The sequence below is a fragment of the Hippopotamus amphibius genome, chromosome X (genome assembly GCF_030028045.1).
Source record: "Hippopotamus amphibius kiboko isolate mHipAmp2 chromosome X, mHipAmp2.hap2, whole genome shotgun sequence".
NCBI lineage: Eukaryota > Metazoa > Chordata > Mammalia > Artiodactyla > Hippopotamidae > Hippopotamus > Hippopotamus amphibius.
This window is the reverse complement of record NC_080203.1, coordinates 71,408,276-71,430,227: the sequence shown is the minus strand read 5'-3', so window position 1 is coordinate 71,430,227 and position 21,952 is coordinate 71,408,276. Positions and strand designations below refer to the sequence as shown.

General features: G+C 38.5%; 1 long non-coding RNA gene and 1 pseudogene across 1 annotated transcript in view; both read left to right on the top strand.

Annotated features, from left to right (window-relative positions):
* LOC130842467 (uncharacterized) overlaps nt 1-13,637 on the top strand; it is a 28,504-nt gene extending 14,867 nt beyond the window's left edge. Inside the window, exon 3 of the long non-coding RNA XR_009050445.1 lies at nt 13,582-13,637. This is a non-coding gene — a long non-coding RNA (uncharacterized LOC130842467). The remainder of the gene's footprint in view (nt 1-13,581) is intronic.
* Nucleotides 13,638-13,678: 41 nt separating this feature from the next.
* On the top strand, nt 13,679-16,588 carry LOC130841480 (toll-like receptor 13; annotated as a pseudogene).
* The last annotated feature ends 5,364 nt before the right edge of the window (nt 16,589-21,952 follow it).

The following is a 21,952-nucleotide window of genomic DNA, read 5'->3' as shown; positions in this document are numbered from 1 at the left end:
TTTTTCCCTAAAAATGAGCTAACTTCTATATTCTATATTTGTTAATAATTTTTTCCCCTTCTCACATAGTTTGTTGCTTAACGAGGGAGAAGCCAGGTTCCAAGTGTTTTGAGAAGTGGAGCTTTAGAATTTCTATAGCAGTTTCATGCTAGATTGCATGCACACATTATTTTTGTGCTAGTTTTTTTTTTTAATCCTTATTTTGGAGGAAAAAATATTGAGGAACCTGGAATCAAATGCTCAGCTTTCTTTGAGGAACCTGGAATCAAATGCTCAGCTTTCAGATGCTTTTGGTATAGCAAGCTTTGCTACCAAAAAGAAAAGCTTTAGGCTAGGGGCTCTCTAAACAAGGGTGAACTAATGGCAAAGTTATAAACTAGTCAAAGTTGTCTTTCATGACTCCTGCTTTCACCCTTTGTGTACCTTTTTCCCCGTCATTGGGGATCCTTCCCTCCCTACCCCTCACCCAACTGTCCAGTATCCTCATGTCCTCTCCTTACAGACCTTTTTAGAGATTTTCTGTCTGTAAGGACACAGGAGAAGCTGATAACAAAGGAGGAGGGCTGAGGGATTGGGGTGAGAAGGAGCCTTACATTTTTACTGTGTACCATTTTGTGCTCTTTGAATTTTAAATAACTGCATGTACCACCTATTGGAAAAAGTTAAAGCAAAAACTTAAAAACTTTTTTCAGTAAAAACTTTGTTATCAACGCAGTCCATGGCATATAACATTTTGGGAGAAAATGTTCTTGGTTAAAGTTATGTAGGTCAAACCTTATTGGCTTATAAAAGTTTTCAAAGTAAGTGTTTACATTCTAAACTGAAAGCGTGATGCCAATTTAAAAAAAAATTAAAATGACCACAAATATCATTTTTAATCAAAGGCTAAATGCTCTGACTAATCTTTACAAATATGGTAAAAATACATCGTGAATTTTTAAAGCTAGTTCCAATGAAAAATATTCTAACCCAATGTAAGACAAATGTATACTAGCGTGTCTTGACTTTTGGTTCATAAAATATGGTCAGCATAGATAAAATTTTTCTAAAGTATATAAAAATTAAAGAAAGCAGCACAGTGACAATGTCATAAAATTGTTTTAAATAGTATACAGACATCTAGTTTACTATAGAAATTTATTTTTTAATTGAAGTATAGTTGATTTACAATGTTGTCTTAGTTTCAGGTGTACAGCAAAGTGATTCAGTTTATATGTATATTTTTTTCAGATTCTTTTCCATTATAAGATATTATGAGATATTGAATATAGTTCCCTGTGCTACACAGTAGGACCTTTGTTGTTTATCTATTTAATGTAAAGTAGTGTGTATTTCTTAATCCCAAGCTCCTAATTTATCTCTCCCCTGCTTCCACTTTGGTAACCTTTAACTCTGTTTTTTCTGTCTATGGGTCAGTTTCTGATTTGTAAATAAGTTCATTTGTACCCTTTTTCTTAGATTCCACATATAAGCGATATCATATGATATTTGCCTTTCTGTGTCTGACTTACTTCACTCAGTATGACAATCTCTAGGTCCATCCATGTTGCTGCAAATGGCATTATTTTGTTCTTTTTTATGGCTAATTTTCACATTTTCTTTATCCATTCATTTCTTGAAGGACACAGGTTGCTTCCATGTCTTGGCTACTGTAAATACAGCTGCTATGAACATTGGGGAGCATGTATCTTTACTATAGAAAGTTCTTATTTCTTCATAATCCCTGGTAAGGGAACTAGATCCTACATGCATGCCGCAACTAAGGGCCCACATGCCACAACTAAGGAGCCTGCCTGATGCAACTAAGACCCAGCACAACTAACTAAATAAATACATATTGAAAATAAAATAAAATATACATTAATTAAGCTGCTATTAAAAATATATGTAGAGACTTCCTAGGTGGTGCAGTGGTTAAGAATCAGCCTGCCAATGCAGGGGACATATGTTCAATCCCTGCTCCAGGAAGATACCACATGCCGTGGAGCAACTAAGCCCATGCACCACAACTACTGAGCCTGTGTGCTGCAACTACTGAAGCACATGCACCTAGAACCCATGCTCCACAATGAGAAAACACACCACAATGAGGAGCCTGCACACCACAATGAAGAGTAGCCCCCACTTGCTGCAACTAGAGAAAGCCTGTGTGCAGCAACGAAGACCCAACACAGTCAATAAAAAATATATATATATATGTAAACTTACATACATACATACATACATACATACATACATATAATTTCCACGTAAGTAAGATATAGCCTCTGCTTTGAATCACTAATCTGCCACACATTAGCTGTGCAATATTTGTGCAAGCCTGCTTTCTGAGCTTCCAGTTCCCCATGTATAAAATGGGGTTAAGGCTGTTTATATTGCTGAGTTTTGTAATGAGTCATTCGTGCCTGTGAAAATTCTGGACACATAGTAAGTGCTATATATTTTCAAACTTCTGTACTTACTGCCAGTTTATCATTTGTGCAAGAAAGTTGTTGCCCCTGTACATTCTCCCTTAGTTGATGGCTCTATTTCCCCCTCCCTCTTTTGTGTTCTGGTCAAACTCAACTATATTCTTCCTTAAAAAATTAGGAGTATGAGGGAAATTTCCTGACTTGATATATATTAAAACTTATAGCAAATAAAATAATTAATTAAAATCTATAGATGTTCATTCTGTTAACAACAACAAAAAAAATATCATCACTATGATTTACTATATGGAGAGTGTGTCCAATATTATGAGACCAGCATAAAAAAAGGCATAGGAAATGTATGAATTTGAAAAAGATACATAACTTCCATTACCTACAGAGACTATAACCATTAACAGATAAACCTAATAGAATAAACAGTCACTTTTTAAAAACTAAAAACAAAAACCTAATATGAGTTCAAAAAGCTTTATATGCTTATGATCAACAATAACAAAAAATTAAAAACTTATGGCACCCTTGCTATAACTAACTAGAAAATTAAATAAGAAAAAATAAGATACTTCTCAAAATAATAAAATCTAAATGGTTCTAGGAAATACCCTAATACAGAAACACAAAATTTTACAGAGACTATTTTAAAACTTTTTAAAATATAAAGGGGGTTTTGACTAAATGAAGATACACCATGTCTATATTTGGGTGATATAACGTGGCAATTGTACCAATTCATCTCACACTAACTTCCAAATTCAGTGCACTCTCAAATCAAATTCCAGCAGGACTTTGGGAAAAGTTAGTAAACTTACTTACATTTATAATGGAAAAATTTTCATGCATAATCACTTTGAAAATCAACTTGACAAAAAGGGCAATGGAAAAGGATTTACCTATTAGGTATTAAGATATACTTTAAATCTATAATAATAAAATAACATGGTACCCTAGTAGGAACTGATAAGTAAACAAAGGAACAGAAAAGTGAGCTCAGAAATACATTCACGTGTATAGGGTAATTTGATATATGATAAAAGATGCCCCTCAAAGCATCAGAAATGCAACTGATTTTGTTTTTCAGTTTATAGTGAGCTACTTTGCTAACTGGAGAATAGAGCTGGATCCTTACCTTATACAACATACAAAACTGGAATTTAGGTGGATTAGATGTAAATGGGAAAGATAAAGCTAAATGTACAGCATCTAATGTAATCTAAGGAGGAAAAGTTTTTTTAGAAATAGGAATTTCAAAGCAAAATCTCAAAGCAAAAAAAAGTGATGGATTTTACCATAGCATAATTAAAAACTTATGGTCACAAAGAATATCATAGACAATGTTAAGTGATAAATGACATATAGAAGATATATAAATTATTAAAACCAACAAGATTAATATCTAGAATATAGAAAAATGACCACTAATCATCAAGAAAAAAACAAGAAACCCAAAAGAAAAATGGAGAAAGGATATAAATAAGGAGGTCACTGAAAGAAAAGTCCAAAGAAGACATACAGATGGCCAAGAGGCACATGAAAAGAAATGCAAATTAAAACTACAATGAGGTATCACCTCACACCAGTCAGAATGGCCATCATCAAAAGAAATCTATGGGACTCCCTAGGTGGCACAGTGGTAAAGAATCTGCCTGCCAATGCAGGGGACACAGGTTCAAGCCCTGCCCTGGGAGGATTCCACATGCCACGGAGCAACTAAGCCAGTGTGCCACAACTATTGAGCCTGTGCTCTAGAGCCCGTGAGCCACAACTACTGAGCCCATGTGCCACAACTATTGAAGCCCACGCACCTAGGGCCCATGCTCCACAACAAGAGAAGCCACTACAATGAGGAGCCTGCACACCACAATGAGGAGTAGCCCCCGCTCGCAACAACTAGAGAAAGCCCATGTGCAGCAACGAAGACCCAATGCAGCCAATAAAAAAAAAAAAAAAACAGGACCTAACACAGCCAAATAAATAAATAAATAAATAAAATTAAAAAAAAAGAAATCTATGAACAATAAATGCTGGAGAGGGTGTGGAGAAAAGGGTACCCTCTTGCATTGTTGGTGGGAATGTAAATTGGTACAGCCACTATGGAGAATAGTATGGAGGTTCATTAAAAAATTAAAACTAGAACTACCATATGACTCAGCAATGCCACACCTGGGCATATACCTGAAGAAAACCATAATTCAAAAAGATACATGCATCCCAATGTTCACTGCAGCACAATTTACAATAGCCAGGACATGGAAGCAACCTAAATGCCCATCAACAGATGAATGGATAAAGAAGATGTGGTACATATATACAATGGGCTATTACTCAGCCATTAAAAGGAATGAAATTTGGTCATTTGTAGAGATGTAGATGGACCTAGAGACTGTCATACAGAGTGAAATAAGTCAGAAAGAGAAAAACAAATACCATATGATATTGCTTATATGTGGAATCTAGAAAATTGATACAGATAAACTTATTTGCAAAGCAGAAATAGAGACCCAGGCATAGAGAACAGACATATGGACACTAGGCAGGTAAGGTGGGGGTGGGATGAATTGGGAAAATGGGATTGTATAAAACATAACTAATGAGAACCTACTGTATAGCACAGGGAACTCTACTTGATGCTCCGTGGTGACCTATATCGGAAGGAAATCCAAAAAAGAGGGGATATATGTATATGTATAGCTGATTCACTTTGCTGTGCAGCAGAAATTAACACAACATTGTAAAGCAACTAACTTCAATAAAAATTGATAATAATAAAAAAGTCCAAGTAGGTACTGAATATATGGAAAGTTTCTCAAAATCACAAATATTCAGAAATATGTCAGTAAAAGACAAAGCAATATCACTTAAATATCACCAGAATTACAAAAATTATAAACGCGAATAACACCAAGGGTAACTGATGTGAGCAGATGGGCCCTCTTGTGTACTATTCTTTTTTTTTTTTTTTCCTTTCAGTATGTATTTTTTTTCTTTTTTCTTTTTTTTGGGGGGTACACCAGGTTCAATCATCTGTTTTTATACACATATCCCCGCATTCCCTCCCTTCCTTGACTCCCCCCCCTCGAGTCCCCCCCACCCTCCCCGCCCCAGTCCTCTAAGGCATCTTCCATCCTCGAGTTGGGCTCCCTTTGTTATACAACAACTTCCCACTGCCTATATACAGGTAGTATATATATATCTGTGCTACTCTCTCGCTTCGTCTCAGTTTCCCCTTCACCCCCCGCCCCCTCCCATACCTCGAGTTCTCCAGTCCATTCTCTGTATCTGCATCCTTGTTCTTGTCACTGAGTTCATCAGTACCATTTTTAGATTCTGTATATGTGAGTTAGCATACAAGATTTGTCCTTCTCTTTCTGACTTACTTCACTCTGTATGACAGATTGTAGTTCTATCCACCTCATTACATATAGCTCCATCTCATCCCTTTTTATAGCTGAGTAATATTCCATTGTGTATATATGCCACATCTTCTGTATCCATTCATTTGTTGATGGGCATTTCGGTTGCTTCCATGTCCTGGCTATTGTAAATAGTGCTGCAATAAACATGATGGTACATGTTTCTTTTTGGATTATGGTTTTCTTTGGGTATATGCCCAGGAGTGGGATTACTGGATCATATGGTAGTTCTATTTGTAGTTTTTTAAGGAACCTCCAAATTGTTTTCCATAGTGGCTGTACCAACTTACAGTCCCACCAACAGTGCAGGAGAGTTCCCTTTCCTCCACACCCTCTCCAACATTTGTGGTTTCCAGATTTTGTGATGACGGCCATTCTGATTGGTGTGAGGGGATACCTCATTGTGGCTTTGACTTGCATTTCTCTGATGATTTAGTGATGTTGAGCATCTTTTCATGTGTTTGTTGACCATCTGTATGTCTTCTTTGGAGAAATGTCTATTTAGGTCTTCTGCCCATGTGTGGATTGGGTTATTTGCTTTTTTGGTATTAAGCTTCATGAGCTGCTTGTATATTTTGGAGGTTAATCCTTTGTCCGTTGTTTCATAGGCAACTATTTTTTCCCATTCTGAGGGTTGCCTTTTAGTCTTGTTTATGGTTTCTTTCACTGTGCAAAAGCTTTTAAGTTTCATGAGGTCCCATTTATTTATTCTTGATTTTATTTCCATGATTCTAGGAGGTGGGTCAAAAAGGATCTTGCTTTGATGGATGTCATAGAGTGTTCTGCCTATGTTTTCCTCTAGGAGTTTTATAGTGTCTGGCCTTACATGTAGGTCTTTAACCCATTTGGAGTTTATTTTTGTGTATGGTGTTAGGAAGTGTTCTAATTTCATTCTTTTCCATGTTGCTGTCCAATTTTCCCAGCACCACTTATTGAAGAGGCTGTCTTTTTTCCATTGTATACTCGTGCCTCCTTTATCAAAGATAAGGTGCCCATATGTATTTGGGCTTACTTCTGAGTTCTCTATTCTATTCCATTGATCTTCCTTTCTCTTTTTGTGCCAGTACCATACTGTGTTGATCACTATGGCCTTGTAGTATAGTTTGAAGTCAGGAAGCCTGATTCCACCAACTCCATTTTTCCTTCTCAAGATTGCTTTGGCTATTCGGGGGCTTTTGTGTTTCCATACAAATCATAAGATTTCTTGCTCTAGTTCTGTGAAAAATGCCATTGGTAATTTGATGGGGATTGCATTGAATCTGTAAATGGCTTTGGGTAGTACAGTCATTTTCACGATGTTGATTCTTCCAATCCAGGAACATGGTATGTCTCTGCATCTGTTTGTGTCGTCTTTGATTTCTTTCATCAATGTCTTAAAGTTTTCTGCATACAGATCTTTTGCCTCCTTAGGCAGGTTTATTCCTAGGTATTTTATTCTTTTTGTTGCAATGGTGAATGGGATTGTTTCCTTAATTTCTCTTTCTGCTCTTCTGTTGTTCGTGTACAGGAATGCAAGAGATTTCTGTGCACTAATTTTGTATCCTGCTCTTTTACTAAACTCATCAATTAGTGCTGGAAGTTTTCTGGTAGAGTCTTTAGGGTTTTCTATATATAATATCATGTCATCTGCAAAGAGTGACAATTTTACTTCTTCTTTTCCAATTTGGATTCCTTTTATTTCTTTTTCTTCTCTGATTGCTGTGGCTAAAACTTCCAAAACTATGTTGAATAGTCGTAGTGAGAGTGGACACCCTTGTCTTGTTCCTGTTCTTAGAGGGAATTCTTCCAGTTTTTCCCCATTGAGAACAATGTTGGCTTTTGGTTTTTCATATATGGCTTTTATGATGTTGAGGTAATTTCCTTCTATGCCCATTTTCTGGAGAGCTTTTTATCATAAATGGATGTTGAACTTTGTCAAAAGCTTTTTCTGCATCTATTGAGATGATCATATGGTTTTTATCCTTCAATTTGTTGATATGATGTATCACATTGATTGATATGTGTATATTGAAGAATCCTTGCATCCCAGGGATAAACCCCACTTGATCATGGTGTATGATTTTTTTAATGTGCTGTTGCAGTCTGTTAGCTAGTAATTTGTTGAGGATTTTTGCATCTATATTCATCAGTGATATTGGTCTGTAGTTTTCTTTTTTTGTGACATCTTTGCCTGGTTTTGGTATCAGGGTGATGGTGGCCTCATAGAATGAGTTTGGGAGTGTTCCGCCTTCTGCAATATTTTGGAAGAGTTTGAGAAAGATAGGTGTTAACTCTTCTCTAAATGTTTGTTAGAATTCGCCCGTGAACCCATCTGGTCCTGGGCTTTTGTGTGTTGGGAGATTTTGAATCACTGCCTCAATTTCCGTACTTGTGATTGGTCTGTTCATGGTTTCTATTTCTTCCTGGTTCAGTCTTGGAAGATTGTATTTTTCTAAGAATGTATCCATTTCTTCCAGGTTATCCAATTGATTGGCATATAGTTGCTTGTAGTAGTCTCTCATGATGTTTTGTATTTCTGAGGTGTCCGTTGTGACTTCTCCTTTTTCATTTCTAATTCTGTTGATTTGCATCTTCTCCCTTTTTTTTTTTGATGAGTCTGGCTAATGGTTTATCAATTTTGTTCATCTTCTCAAAGAACCAGCTTTTAGTTTTATTTATTTTTGCTATGGTTTCTTTCCTTTCTTTTTCATTTATTTCTGCTCTGATCTTTATGATTTCTTTCCTTCTGCTTACTTTGGGCTTTCTTTGTTTTTCTTTCTCTACTTGTTTTAGGTGTAAGGTTAGGTTGTTTATTCAATCATTTTCTTGTTTCTTAAGGTAGGACTGTATTGCTATAAACTTCCCTCTTAGAACTGCTTTTGCTGCATCCCATAGGTTTTGGGTTGTTGTGTTTTCATTGTCATTTGTTTCTAGATATTTTTTGATTTCCTCTTGGATTTCTGTAGTGATTCCTTGGTTGTTTAAGAGTGAATTGTTTAGCCTCCATGTGTTTGTATTTTTTGCAGTTTTTTTCCTGTAATTGATATCTAGTCTCATGGCGTTGTGGTCTGAGAATATGCTTGATATGATTTCAGTTTTCTTGAATTTGCTGAGGTTTGATTTGTGACCCAAGATGTGATCTATCCTGGAAAATGTTCCGTGTGCACTTGAGAAGAAAGTGTAGTCTGTCGTTTTTGGATGGAATGTCCTCTAAATATCAATTAAGTCGAGATGGTCTAATGTGTCATTTAAAGCTTGTGTGTCTTTATTTATTTTCTGTTTGGATGATCTGTCCATGGATGTAAGTGGGATGTTCAATTCTCCCACTATTATTGTGTTCCTGTTGATGTCCCCTTTTATAGCTGTTAGCATTTGCCTTATGTATTGAGGTGCTCCTATGTTGGGGGCATTGATATTTACCATTGTGATATGTTCTTCTTGAATGGATCCCTTGATCATTATGGAGTGTCCTTCCTTGTCTCTTTTAATAGTCTTTACTTTCAAGTCTAATTTGTCTGATATGAGTATTGCTACTCCAGCTTTCTTTTGACTTCCATTTGCATGGAATATCTTTTTCCATCCCTTTCCTTTCAGTCTATATGTATCCCTTGGTCTGAAGTGGGTTTCTTGTAGGCAGCATGTAGAAGGGTCTTGTTTTTGTATCCATTCAGCCAGTCTGTGTCTTTTGGTTGGAGCATTTAATCCATTTACATTTAAAGTGATTATTGACACATGTGTTCCAATTACCATTTTTCTTAATTGTTTTGGGTTTGTATTTGTAGGTGTTTTCCTTTTCTTGTGTTTCCTACTTAGAGAAGCTCCTTTAGCACTTGTTGTAAGGCTGGTTTGGTGGTGCTGAATTCTCTTAACTTTTGCTTGTCTGGAAAGCTTTTGATTTCTCCCTCAAATCTGAATGAGATTCTTGCTGGGTAGAGTATTCTTGGCTGTAGGTTTCTCTCTTTCAGGACTTTCAGTATATCCTGCCATTCCCTTCTGGCCTGCAGAGTTTCTGTAGAAAGGTCAGCTGTTATCCTGATGGGTTTTCCCTTATATGTTGTTTGTTGCTTTTCTCTTGCTGCTTTTAATATTTTTTCTTTGTGTTTAATTGTCATTAGTTTGGTTAATATGTGTCTTGGTGTATTTCTCCTTGGGTTTATTCTGTATGGGACTCTCTGTGCTTCTTGGACTTGGTTAATTATTTCCTTTCCCATGTTGGAGAAGTTTTCCACTATAACCTCTTCAAATATTTTTTCTGACCCTTTCTTGTTTTCTTCTTCATCTGGGATGCCTATAATTCGAATGTTGGTACATTTAAGGTTATCACTGAGGTCTCTGAGACTGCCTTCTATTCTTTTTATTCTTTTTTCTTTTTCCTGCTCTGTGGCATTTATTTCCCCCATTCTATCTTCCAACTCACTTATTTGTTCTTCTGCCTCAGTCATTCTGCTGGTTATAGCATCTAGAGTATTTTTAATTTCAGTTATTTTGTTATCCATTGCTGTTTGTTTTTCTGAGTTCTTATGAACTGTTTCTTGTACTTTCTCTATTTTGTTATCGAGATTTTGTATCATTTTTACTGTCATTACTCTGAATTCTTTTTCAGGCATTTTTCCTATTTCCTCCTCATTTATTTGGTCTTGTGGGTTTTTTTCCTGCTCCTTTGCCTGCATGGTGTTTCTTTGTTTCCTCATGGTTGTCCAAACTTTTGGGGTTGCTTGTCCTAGCGATAGAGGTGTTTATAGAAGACTGTCCAAGCCTCAGACTAATGTCCAAGTATTGGATTAAACAAATATTAAGTCTAGGAAACACATACATGTATAAGACACTCAATTACTGAATCCGTTAGGACATAAGGCTCTAGAAAGACCTGACAGAACCCCAGTGTGCTATCAGATATTCAAAGAGAAACCCAACAGAACTTGACAACTGAAACAGAACAAATCAGAGACAAAAGCAAAAGCAAACAAACAAAAAAATAACACCCTACACATACAAACATCAATCCAGGGAGATTTTGTAAGCTAGGATGAAATATAGAAAAGAGCCATAGTACCACCAGAGAGAATGGAGATTCTCAGAATGTAATTAGACAATTGTACTAACAACTAAGATAAAGACAAAAGCCTAATATTAAATACCAAGGCAGTGCGTCATCTGGAGAATAGAGCAAGGAGTGTGAGCAGACCGATAGTGTTGCTTATAAGTATGTTAAGATAAAATAAACTTAAAAAGGCTGGAAGAAAGGGGAACAGAAGAGCGTAACGTGGTTGGAAATATGTGAATAAAAAGAAAGGAATAGAAATGTATAAAAGATAGGGATGAAAGGAAAGTATGAGAGATATATTGTCCATACTACCAAAAACTTATCTAGATATAGAAGTATATAAAAAGGCAAAAAAAAAAAGGAATAAAAAATATCATTAAAAATTATGTTATAAAACTTGTAGATCCCTTAGGGCTAAGATCGTATTTAATAAAGAAAAAAAAAATCCAGAACTGATCCCAGAATGGACTAGTTCAATAGGTATTGATACTACTATTTCTGTTACCTTAGCGTCTCAGCTGTAAGTGTCCTTCTCCTTGCCTTGGGTTTTTTTTTTTTGCATTATTCTGTGACCAGCAGAGGTTCCTTTATTGTTCGTCTGTAAGCATTGGTGTGTGGGGAGGGAGAGGGTACAATAGTGGCTCCTTCTCCTGGGAGTGAGTGAGCAGTGGCGCACTGTTGTTTCAGTCGGGCTTGGAGGTGCCTGTTGCAGAGGGCGCTGGTGGCTCAGGCATAAACAGAAAGTCTTAGAGTTGGGCCTCTCTTGGGGTTTTTTTCTTTTTGATGCTGTTGTTTTGTTTTGTTTTTTTTTTTCTCTCGGCAGCCTCCCTGCTGCTGGCATTGCAAGGGGTTTTCATCTAGCCCTGCCCGAGTGCCTGAGGGTGCTTGTTATCCCTGAGCGCCTTAGGTGGCCCACGGGCGTCTCTCCACTGCCTGTTGCAGAGGCGCAGAAAGAGAGAGGCTACACGCGCGGCTCCTCCCCCCCGCCCCTGAGCCTGCAGCCTCCAGCCGCCATCATGGCCGGGCAGCTCTCAGGGACGGGCACTCCTCTCCGCGGACCTCCTCCCTCCTGTCCTCTCGGTCCGTCACCCTACCGGCAACAATGTTTCTCACCCTGAACCAGCTCTCTGGTTCCCACGCTCCCGCTCCCGGACCCTCCGTTCAGCCGCGGATCAATGTCTCGGTCCGGGAACGCTGAGCTGCGCTGTGGACCCTCCGTATGTTTCTCACTCCCTCCCGTCTGCCACAGCTCCGCTGCTTCACCCTCTTTGAGCCCTCGTAGATGCCTCCCTACCGGCTATGTCGGGCTCCCTGCAGTCCTTTCTGTTGTCCGAGGCCGTCTGCTGGTGTTCAGCTGGTTCTCTGTGGGAATTACTGCGTCCTTCCATGCATTCTCAATGCATCTGTGGAGAGGGATGCACTCCATGTCGCTCTACTTCGCTGCCATCTTTTCTCTTCCTCTTGTGTACTATTATTGAGAGTCTTAATAGTACAGACTTCAGTAAATGGCTTACTTATAAAAGCTTTTCCAAGTCATATTTTGTGATTCTGTTAATTGTAATACCATCATGAGTGTAAATGTAGCAATCCAAAAAATTCCCATTTTATTAGGTATATATATATATCTGGTTTTTATAGTAGATGTTTGTTTTGTGATTCTTAGAATTACAAATAGTGCTAGTAATATATGTCACATATTTTTTGTGTGCATTTGAAAATATATACAAAGGAAAGAAAGCAACCCAACTCAATTATACTGTTTCTCTCCTTTCTCTGTGTCTACCAGTGCTCTTGAGACAAGAGCTAGAAAATCCACACAAAGATGGTGTACTAATGTTGGCCCAGTGTTAAGGTGAAAAGAAGGGAATAACCTTTTATTGAGCAGTGTACCAGGCATCAAGCTGGGCACTTTAAGTTGTCCTGTTGAATCTATACAATGTTATGAGGGAATAGGTATTATTACCTCATTGTTTGGATAAGGAAACACTTTCAGAGAGGTTAAATATTGATAATCTGTCAAAGGTCACAGGATTGGAGCCCAGGTCTGGGCTGGTGCTCTTTTCACTACATTACCACAAGTGACTTGGAACAAACAGGTTGAAACTGGGAGACAAGACTGCAGAAACCTTAGGCAGTGCACATCACAAAACAGACTGACAGATCTATGGTTATTGTGGTTGTATTTTTCCTGCTTACCAGAAATGTAATATGCTGATAATGGGTTTGATTGCCTGAGAGATGTAAATGCAAATTGTGGTGAAATGAGTGGCTTTAAAGCAGACTCTGTATTCATTCACATTAAGATAAAGGTAACCTGTAAAGCTGTTTTTTTTTCCCCATCATGATGATTATCTTTTAACTGGACTGAGATCCTTAGACCCCAAAGTGCATCTCCAGTGGTGGAATCTCAGGTATCAGCGCAAACAGTGAAGGGGGTATTTTATTGTGCAGGAGTGAGAGGAGGGTTGGAGAGCTTCTTATTTCTCTAAATTAAATCCAGTGTGTAATTGCCTTCTCTGCCTCCATGTGCTAACAACTTTGATTACAGAAGAAATAACACCGGTCTTTGATGATAAACATAGAGATTGCTTTGGAAGTTGATTTGTTTTGAAAGTTAACTTTGGGACAAATTTTTTTTAGTTTTCCTGAAGAAGCTGTGATATATTTATCAAAAGAGAGAAATGTAAACTAAATAACTTTCTCTTTTTCTTCGCAGCAAAGTTGAAATGGAAGGACCATTCCTTCAAAAATGAGCATCACACATATGAAAGGATTTTTTCCTAATAGTAACTTTGAGGTCTGGGGCTGACAAGATGGGTTTAGAGAACCTACTGCCTCCTCAACAGCTCTGGCTCATTTTAATTGGGTTTTCTCTGCTGTCTTTGGCAGAGACATATGTGTTCAGTAAATGTACACAGTATGAATTGGACATTCACCACGTGATTCTGCATTCTGAAGAAGATCACGAACTTAACAGATGCCATTCATGACATCCCTGGATATACTACTCACCTCAACCTGACACAGAACCAAAGTCAGGTCCTTCCTCCCTATTGCTTCACTAATTTGTCTGGTCTGGTGGACTTTCGATCGGAGTGGAACTTCATTTGGAAAATTAATGAGAGGGCCTTTTGGGGACTTGAAAATCTGACCCTTTTGAATTTAGTAGAAAATAAGATTCAGACTGTGAACAACTCCTTTGAGGGTCTCTCCAACTTTGCTTCTGAGTCACAATCAAATTACCCATATTCACAAAAATGCTTTTGTCCCTCTTGTCAAATTGAAACATTTAAACTTACCTCAAAACTGTATTACTGATTTTTCCAATGTTCTCGAAGCAGTCCAGCATCTTCTGCACCTGGAATACCTTGATCTCACTAACAACAGCATAATATACTTGGACCACAGCCCCAAGTCATTGGTTTCCCTGACCCAGCGGAGCCTGCAGGGGAACAAGCTAATGGAATTAAATTTCTCTGCTTTGTCACTGCCTAATCTGACCACTCTGGATGTCTCTCAGAATAGCCATGGAGTGATTCAGAATGTGGATCTGGAAACTCTGCCCCAACTGAGGAACTTGAATCTGAGTGGAACATTGGTGAAACTAGAGATGCTTCCAGCCAACCACCTACAGAATCTGAGGGAAATGGATCTTATTAACCACAAGTTTAGAGGTGGTCACTTAAACCTTAACACAGTGTGTTGCCTCCTCCAAAATTTACCTATATTAGAGGCTTTGGTTATTTGGAAAAATGCCATTAATGCAGAGGACATAAAGCGCCTTGCCAACTGTACCAGACTTTTGTCTCTTGACCTGAGCCAATGCAATAATCTGGTTCACTTCAATGACAGTGAGTTTGATGCTATGCCCAGCCTCCAAAGGCTGAATCTAAACAAGTGTCAACTTTCCTTTGTCAGCAACAGGACCTGGAGTGCCCTCCAGAACTTGAGATCTCTAGACCTGAGCCATAACAAGTTTAAAAGATTTCCAGAATTTGCATTTTCACCCTTGAGGTACCTACAATCTCTTTTTCTCTCTAGAAATCCCATCACAAACTCAATAATATGGCCTCCTATGGGCTGTATTCATTGAAGGAGCTCAGCTTGGCTGGGTGCTGGATAGTGAAAATTGACAAATACTCCTCTGCTCAATTTCCAAATTTAGAGAGTTTAGACCTTGGATATAACAATATTCGGACACTGAAATTCAGAACCTTTCAGTTTCTGACAAAGCTCCAAGTTCTCATTCTCTCCCAGAACCGCCTGAAAGACATAGACAAGAATGCATTTTCTGGCCTCAATTACCTTCATAAACTTGACTTGGCATACAATATCTTGTCAAGTTTTCAAGCAGGCCTTTTCTTGGGCCTGGAAAATCTAGAAGTTTTGGATCTCAGTTTTAATAAAATTACTTATGAAACCACTAGGACATTGCTATTTCCTCCATTTATGAGCCTCAAGTCTTTGAAACAACTCAACCTAGAAGGACAAATGTATGGGATTCAGGTTGTTCCAACCAACTTCTTCCAAGGGCTGAATGGCCTACAGGAGCTACTCCTAGGAAAAAATCCCATGGTATTCCTAGATCACCTTCAATTTGACTCCCTGATTAATCTCACAAAGTTGGATATCTCAGGAACAAAATCTGGAGACTGAAGTCTGTTTAGATATTTCTTTATTCCAAAAACTCAAAAGACTCAAAATGTTGTGCCTGGAAAACAACAACTTAGAGTCACTGACTCCTGGCCTGTTCTCTGGCTTAGAAAGCCTTCAGGTCTTCTCTTTAAGATTCAACAACCTAAGAGTCATTAATCAAAGTCATCTGGAGAATCTGAAGTCTCTGAAGTACTTTGATCTCTATGGTAACAAACTTCAGTGCAGCTGTGACAATACATGGTTCAAGAATTGGTCAATAAACACAGCAAATGTCCATATCCCCTACCTCTGGAGCTATACCTGTCAGCAGTCAAATATCCAGAGTTTGTTGATAGATTTTGATGATCCTGTGTATAATTTTGACCTGGGAAAAATTTGCTTCTTCTGCTCCTTCAGTGCGGTCCTCACAACCATGGTCTCCTCTTGGTTCATTGCCAAGATGACTCCATCTTTATGGTATGGGTTCTACATATTTCGAGCCTGATACCTGGCCAAGTGGCATAGGACAGAGAAAGAGTTCATCTATGATGCTTTTGTCTCTTTCACTGCCACTGATGAGCAGTGGGTATATGAAGAGCTTGTTCCAGCCCTAGAAGAAGGTGACTAGCCCACCTTCAAGCTCTGTCTTCACCACCAGGATTTTGAACCAGACATAGACATCTTTGAGAACATCCAGAATGCCATCAACACCAGCCGGAAAACTTTGTGTGTGGTCAGTAACCACTACTTGCATAGTGAATGGTGCCAGCTTGAAGTACAGCTGGCCAGCATCAAGATGTTCTATGAGCACGAGGATGTCATCATCTTGATCTTCCTGGAAGAGACCCCAAACTATAAGTTATTCAGCTACCACTGACTCAGGAAACTTGTGAACAGGCAGACATTTATCACCTGGCCGAACAGTGCCCAGGAGAGGCCGCTCTTCTGGGCTCATATTAGAAATGAATTGAGCAACAAATCTGTGGAGAAAGACAACGCACAGCTAATTGTGGCCCAGTGACTGGAAGTCTTTGTGACCTCAAATGCAGTGTGGCCCAAGGTGTGTATAGGCTAAGAGTGTGACTGAATGTACCCGCTCTGCAGGGAGAAGGCTGCTCATGACCATTATTTGGTTAATGTCCATCAGGCAACTGGAAGGGTGAAGGGGGCTGTTTAAGGAAGCTTCAGGAACAGTGTTAGGGCACCTCAACCTTTTTGGCACCACGGATCGGTTTCGTGGAAGACAATTTTTCTATGGATGGGGGAGGGGTTGGATGGTTTCAGGATGATTCAACCCTAACCCTAACCTAGATCCCTCGCATGCGCAGTTCACAGTAGGGTCCGTGCTCCTGTGAGGATCTAATGCTGCCGCTGATCTGACAGGAGGTGGAGATCAGGCGGTAATGCAAGTGATGGAGAGTGGCCATAAATACAGATGAAGCTTCACTTGCTTGCCCGCCGCTCACCTCCTGCTGTGCGGCCCGGTTCCTAACAGACCACGGACAAGTACCAGGGGGCTGGGGACCCCTGTGTTAGGGGCTATAATCCCACTATTAGGGGATTAGCTATCTGGAAAGTGTGCCTGTTTTATTAAGGGGAAATCTTGGGAGACAAATCACCAGAAGGTCTGGGGAGCAGCAGGGTCCTCATATGTGCTTGAGAACATTGCTCAGCTTCTTTATACAAATCAGTTCCCATCAAGATAGATTGAACTATACTCCAAGAACCTGTAACAACAGAAACACCACACACAGGGTTCAATAAAAGCAAAAAAAAAAAAAGTGAGGATTCTGGTGTATTCTCCTTTAGGGCATGAAATTCCGAAGGCCAGCTTCTGTTTAAGTTAGAGCCCAAGAGTTAGGAGAGTCCTAATTTGGATCCATTGATTTACTCAATGGGAAGCAGCCTTGATGATCTAGCACCACAATGATGGTTGCAGAAGCTATCATGTAGCTGTGATAAAACAGACTACATAGAGCAGTTTCTGGCAGCCATTCTTAGACAGGGTTGTAGCCCCAGTGGCTTCATGCTTCAGGCACCAGACACACACCAGTGTCCTGTAGCAGGCAATGTCTATAGGGAGTAACACCCAGCATAGGGGCCATGGCTCTGGTAGTAAGCAAAAGTACTACAAATTCCTGTAGGAAGGAATTTCTTACAGGAAAACTGCTATAAATTCCTGGAGCAAGAGGGGCCATAGGGATCTAGAGGACACCAGCCTACAGTAGGATTTGTAGGGTACCAACACTGTCCTTTTCTGATTGTCTCTACACAAGGACCTGGTCTTTGTGATTGGCTTCCTTCTCCAGTCTGCCCTTTAACCCTAAGACTATGGGAAGAGTTTGTTGAGGGAAAAAGACCCTGATAGGCAGAATCTTTAGCAGCTGCGGTAGTCAAATGTTTACCTCAATGGGCCCTTGCCAGGTCTCTCTTTACTATAAATGACTTCCCTGTGTGAAGAGAGGGCAGCATGTTTCAGACAGGACTTTTGTTAAACTGTTAGGGAAAAATCCAAGGGCATTTGTGTGGGAAATTGTGTCATCAGCTGGATGTTTGTGGGTTAAATATTACATTGTTGCAAGAAATAGTTTACAACCGCTAACAGGACATGCAAGAAATATCACATTAATGGTAAGAAAAAAAAATTAACGGTAAGAAAATTCTTAGTCATTATGGGTTCCTCACCTTCACCCACTAACCCCTCATGTTCTTTCATAAAGCAAAAAAAGAAAAAGTTGGTGGAGGACTTTTGTAGAAAAGACATGCTCAGGAGTGAAAAACAAAACTCTTTTTTTGCATCCTGAAAAAAATGCGGGGCAATTTCTCCAGTCTTTGGTGCACATTGATTACCACTTGTATGCCCATCGTCCAAGCTGGATCCTTGGAGTTTGAGGACTCTGTTGCCTCTGGGCTATGCCTGGCACTGCATTTTGTTTTTTTTTTTTTTGCTGAAATTGGACATAGTCATTCACTTCCCTGGAGATGAAATGGGTCTTGGATCCCACCACTCAAGAAAACAGCAAGTAGACTTCTGTTCTTTTCCTGGTCTTAAGCAACCTTCACCTCTCTGGCTGCTTCAGTCACCATTGTGTGCCCTGCTCACCTCCCATCACGCATGCACACACACACACACACACACACACACACAGACATAATTCAATAAACTAAGACCTGAACAGAGGTTGTAGTCAGACAACTTCAATAGGCATAGGAGCATGTTTCCTGGGGGAGCTATATTTCTCTTATTCTTCCTGATTCTTCCACAGCAGGAAAAATAAAACAAAAACATCTCTATATATTATTCTGCCATGAAATTAATAAGTGAAAATGACTAGCAGACTAAGATCACTGGGAGCATGCCAATCAATGGCTGTATAGGATTCCTTGAAATTATAGTGTGTGATATGAGGGGCACAATACCATGAAGAGAGTGATGGCTGTAGCCTAGTAAGAAAGTACATATTGGTGCATGTGTGTGTAGCCCTTCTTGGAAGGAAAGGTGAATAATTAATAACTTGGACTGGTTATTAAAATGAATAACTGGTTTCATTTTTGAAATGTTGAAGCAATCATGCTGAAACAGAGACTAAATTTTATACACATATTCTAGGAAACCAGATGCACAGCAGTGTTTACCCACGTACTTGGGACCAGCTGCATAATTGCAGGCCCTAATGTAAAATGAAAATGCGGGGCCACTTGTCCAAAAGCTATTCAGAATTTCAAGACAGTGATGGCAGAGCATTAAACCAAGTACAGGGATCTTCTGAGTGTGGGGCCTGGTGTGACTGCACTGGTCACATGCCCATGAAGCTGGCCCTGCTTGTGACTTTCAGGCAGGTGAATAGGATTTGCTCTTCACAACTTAAATCTCCAAACAGGAAAACAGTGGGTATTTCCCACAGAATGTATTATTTAATCTAGTAAAGGGATGATTATTTCCTAAAACAAAGCTATCTTACCAGTCTTTGAGGTCATCTTAAAAAAGAAATGGAATTGTCTTTCGTATTAAAAAAAATACCATCACACCACCACAGATAAAATGGTGCTGTTGTCATTCTTGTTGTTTTAGTCTTGGAAGGGATTGGGGCAGTAACTCAAGTCATACCCATTATACAAATGTTTGCATTATGTTTTTACATGTATCAGATATTTACTTAGCTGGGATACAGGGAAATTCATTTCCTAGACCAAATTATTAGAACTATAGGCATTTTTAAAATGAAGCCATTGGAGCTGTAATTATATAAAAAGATATTTGGAAATGATTATGTAGTTAATTTATCTATCAATCTGCAGTAATAAGAGGTTTAAATTGGAACAGAAAAAAATTTAGATGAGAAAAAGATAAATGTTCTTGCCGGTAAAGCTAGAACTATATTAAGCTTAATTTGTCAGAAAGATGTGAAATTTTTTCCCTACAGATACTGAAAAAAGGGATAGAAATCTCTCTGTTTAGAATTATTTATATGGGCCTACCTGGATGATTTTTAAGTTCATCTTCCAAGCCAGAGTTTATGCCAGCTCTGTATTTATGGGAAAGGGATAATGTCTCTACCTATTGAATATATGTTTTCTTGGAACCACACATTTGCCCTTAATAATAGGATTAGTGATTGAGTGTAAGAGGCAGAGCCAAAATTATTCCTTGGCATGCACAGTGCGGTCCAGAGATCAGAAGCATGAGCGTCACCTGGGATCTTGTCAGAAATGCAGACTCTCAGGCCCAGCCCAGACCTATTGAACCAGAATCTGCATGTTAACAAGATCTTAGAGGATTCTTATGCACATTAAAGCTTAAAAAGCACTGGGTTAAGCAATTATTTACATTGAAGAAGCTCTGGGGAAGGTTCTTCTATCTTCAAATATTAACTCCTCTTAGGTGACACAGTGATCAAAATGTAATAATTAAATATTCTTTGGATTTATCTTCTTGTGATATTTCTCAAAAGAATAACAATAACAATACTATAATTTTACATGTGTTGCTGATTACCATTTCCAAAGCACTTATATACCTATGATCTCACTTGATAACTTTGTGATGGGTAGCCCATTAAACCAATGCACCCTAATCATTTTACCAATAAATATGAAGGTAGGTCAATATTGTATTGCTGTTGCCTCAGGCCAATAAAAACTCAAAGAATACTTTGATGGTAATCATTTTGCAATATATAAATGTATCAAATCAACACATTTTACACCTTAAACCTGCACAGTATTATGTCAGTTATATATCAATAAAACTGGGGAAAAACTGCAAGAATAATATGTAGGTACAGTGAAATATAAGTAAATTATGAGTGCAAAATAGACGAGTTTTGAGATAAAAGATAATATAGCGAGGATATATTTTTAAGTGTGAAAATATAGAATGGTTCATAGAATCCCAGAAAGGATCTTCATCATTGGGTAGATTTAATTATTATGTCTAAAATAACATTCATTCCAATTGTTAAAGTGAAAAAAAAGTGGCTCTGGAAGCTACATATGTGTTCATTCAAAACAGTAAACAACTTGAGCTAGAATTAGCCTAAGAAAATGCAGATACACAATGCAAAAATGAGAATACCTTTATTCTATTAATTTGGGAAGCTATAAAAAGAGGTTTGTAGATATGTCTGGATACTGACTTCTGTAAAGGTTTGTCTGCAGATTAAGAAGGTGACATTGACCCAATAATGTCACTTACTATAGTCATTTTTTATTTTATTATACTGTACCTCTAGGAGGAATTTAAGCCTGTTATAGGTGGCCCATTGCATCCTAAAACATTTAGGAGGAACTGGGATAAAGTTATTGTGGATTATGGTGGCTCTAAGTCTAGTCCTAACAATTTTGTAGTTTCCAAATAAAGTTCTCAATGGAATCTTTCTAAATTGAAAATCATTAAATAAAGTGACACACACAAGGGTACTAACTGGGGGAACTGTTTCCCAAGATGAGAAATGTTAAGCATTTAGTGGAAAGCTATAACTTTTAGGCTCACTGCCACAGGTACTGTGTGGGCTGCGAACACAGTGTTAAGGTGTAGTCCCTAGCTTAATGGAGTTTGCAATCTAATAAGGAGATAACATATATTTGTGCAACATAAAATTAACATGCTAGTCAAACGAATTATACAGACAGTAAATGCTAAATTAATTAGAGAAGAGAAAGATGGCCAGAAGCCAAGTAGCACTAAGGTATGGCAATGAATATCAATGACCAAGGTTTGAGGCTTCACCTGTTAGGAACTGTAAGCCTGTTATCTGACCTCTCTAAACCTCAGTTTCCATTCTGTAAAATCAGAATAATTATAATAGCTTTTTCTAGGCTGTTTTAAAGACTAAGTGAAATAATGTACAGATGGTCTTAGGAGGATGCTTGGCCCATAGATGTTAGCTAAGAAATTCACCTTCCTCATGACTGAAGGACCTGGGACAGAAAGAGCAATGTCTGAGGATGGG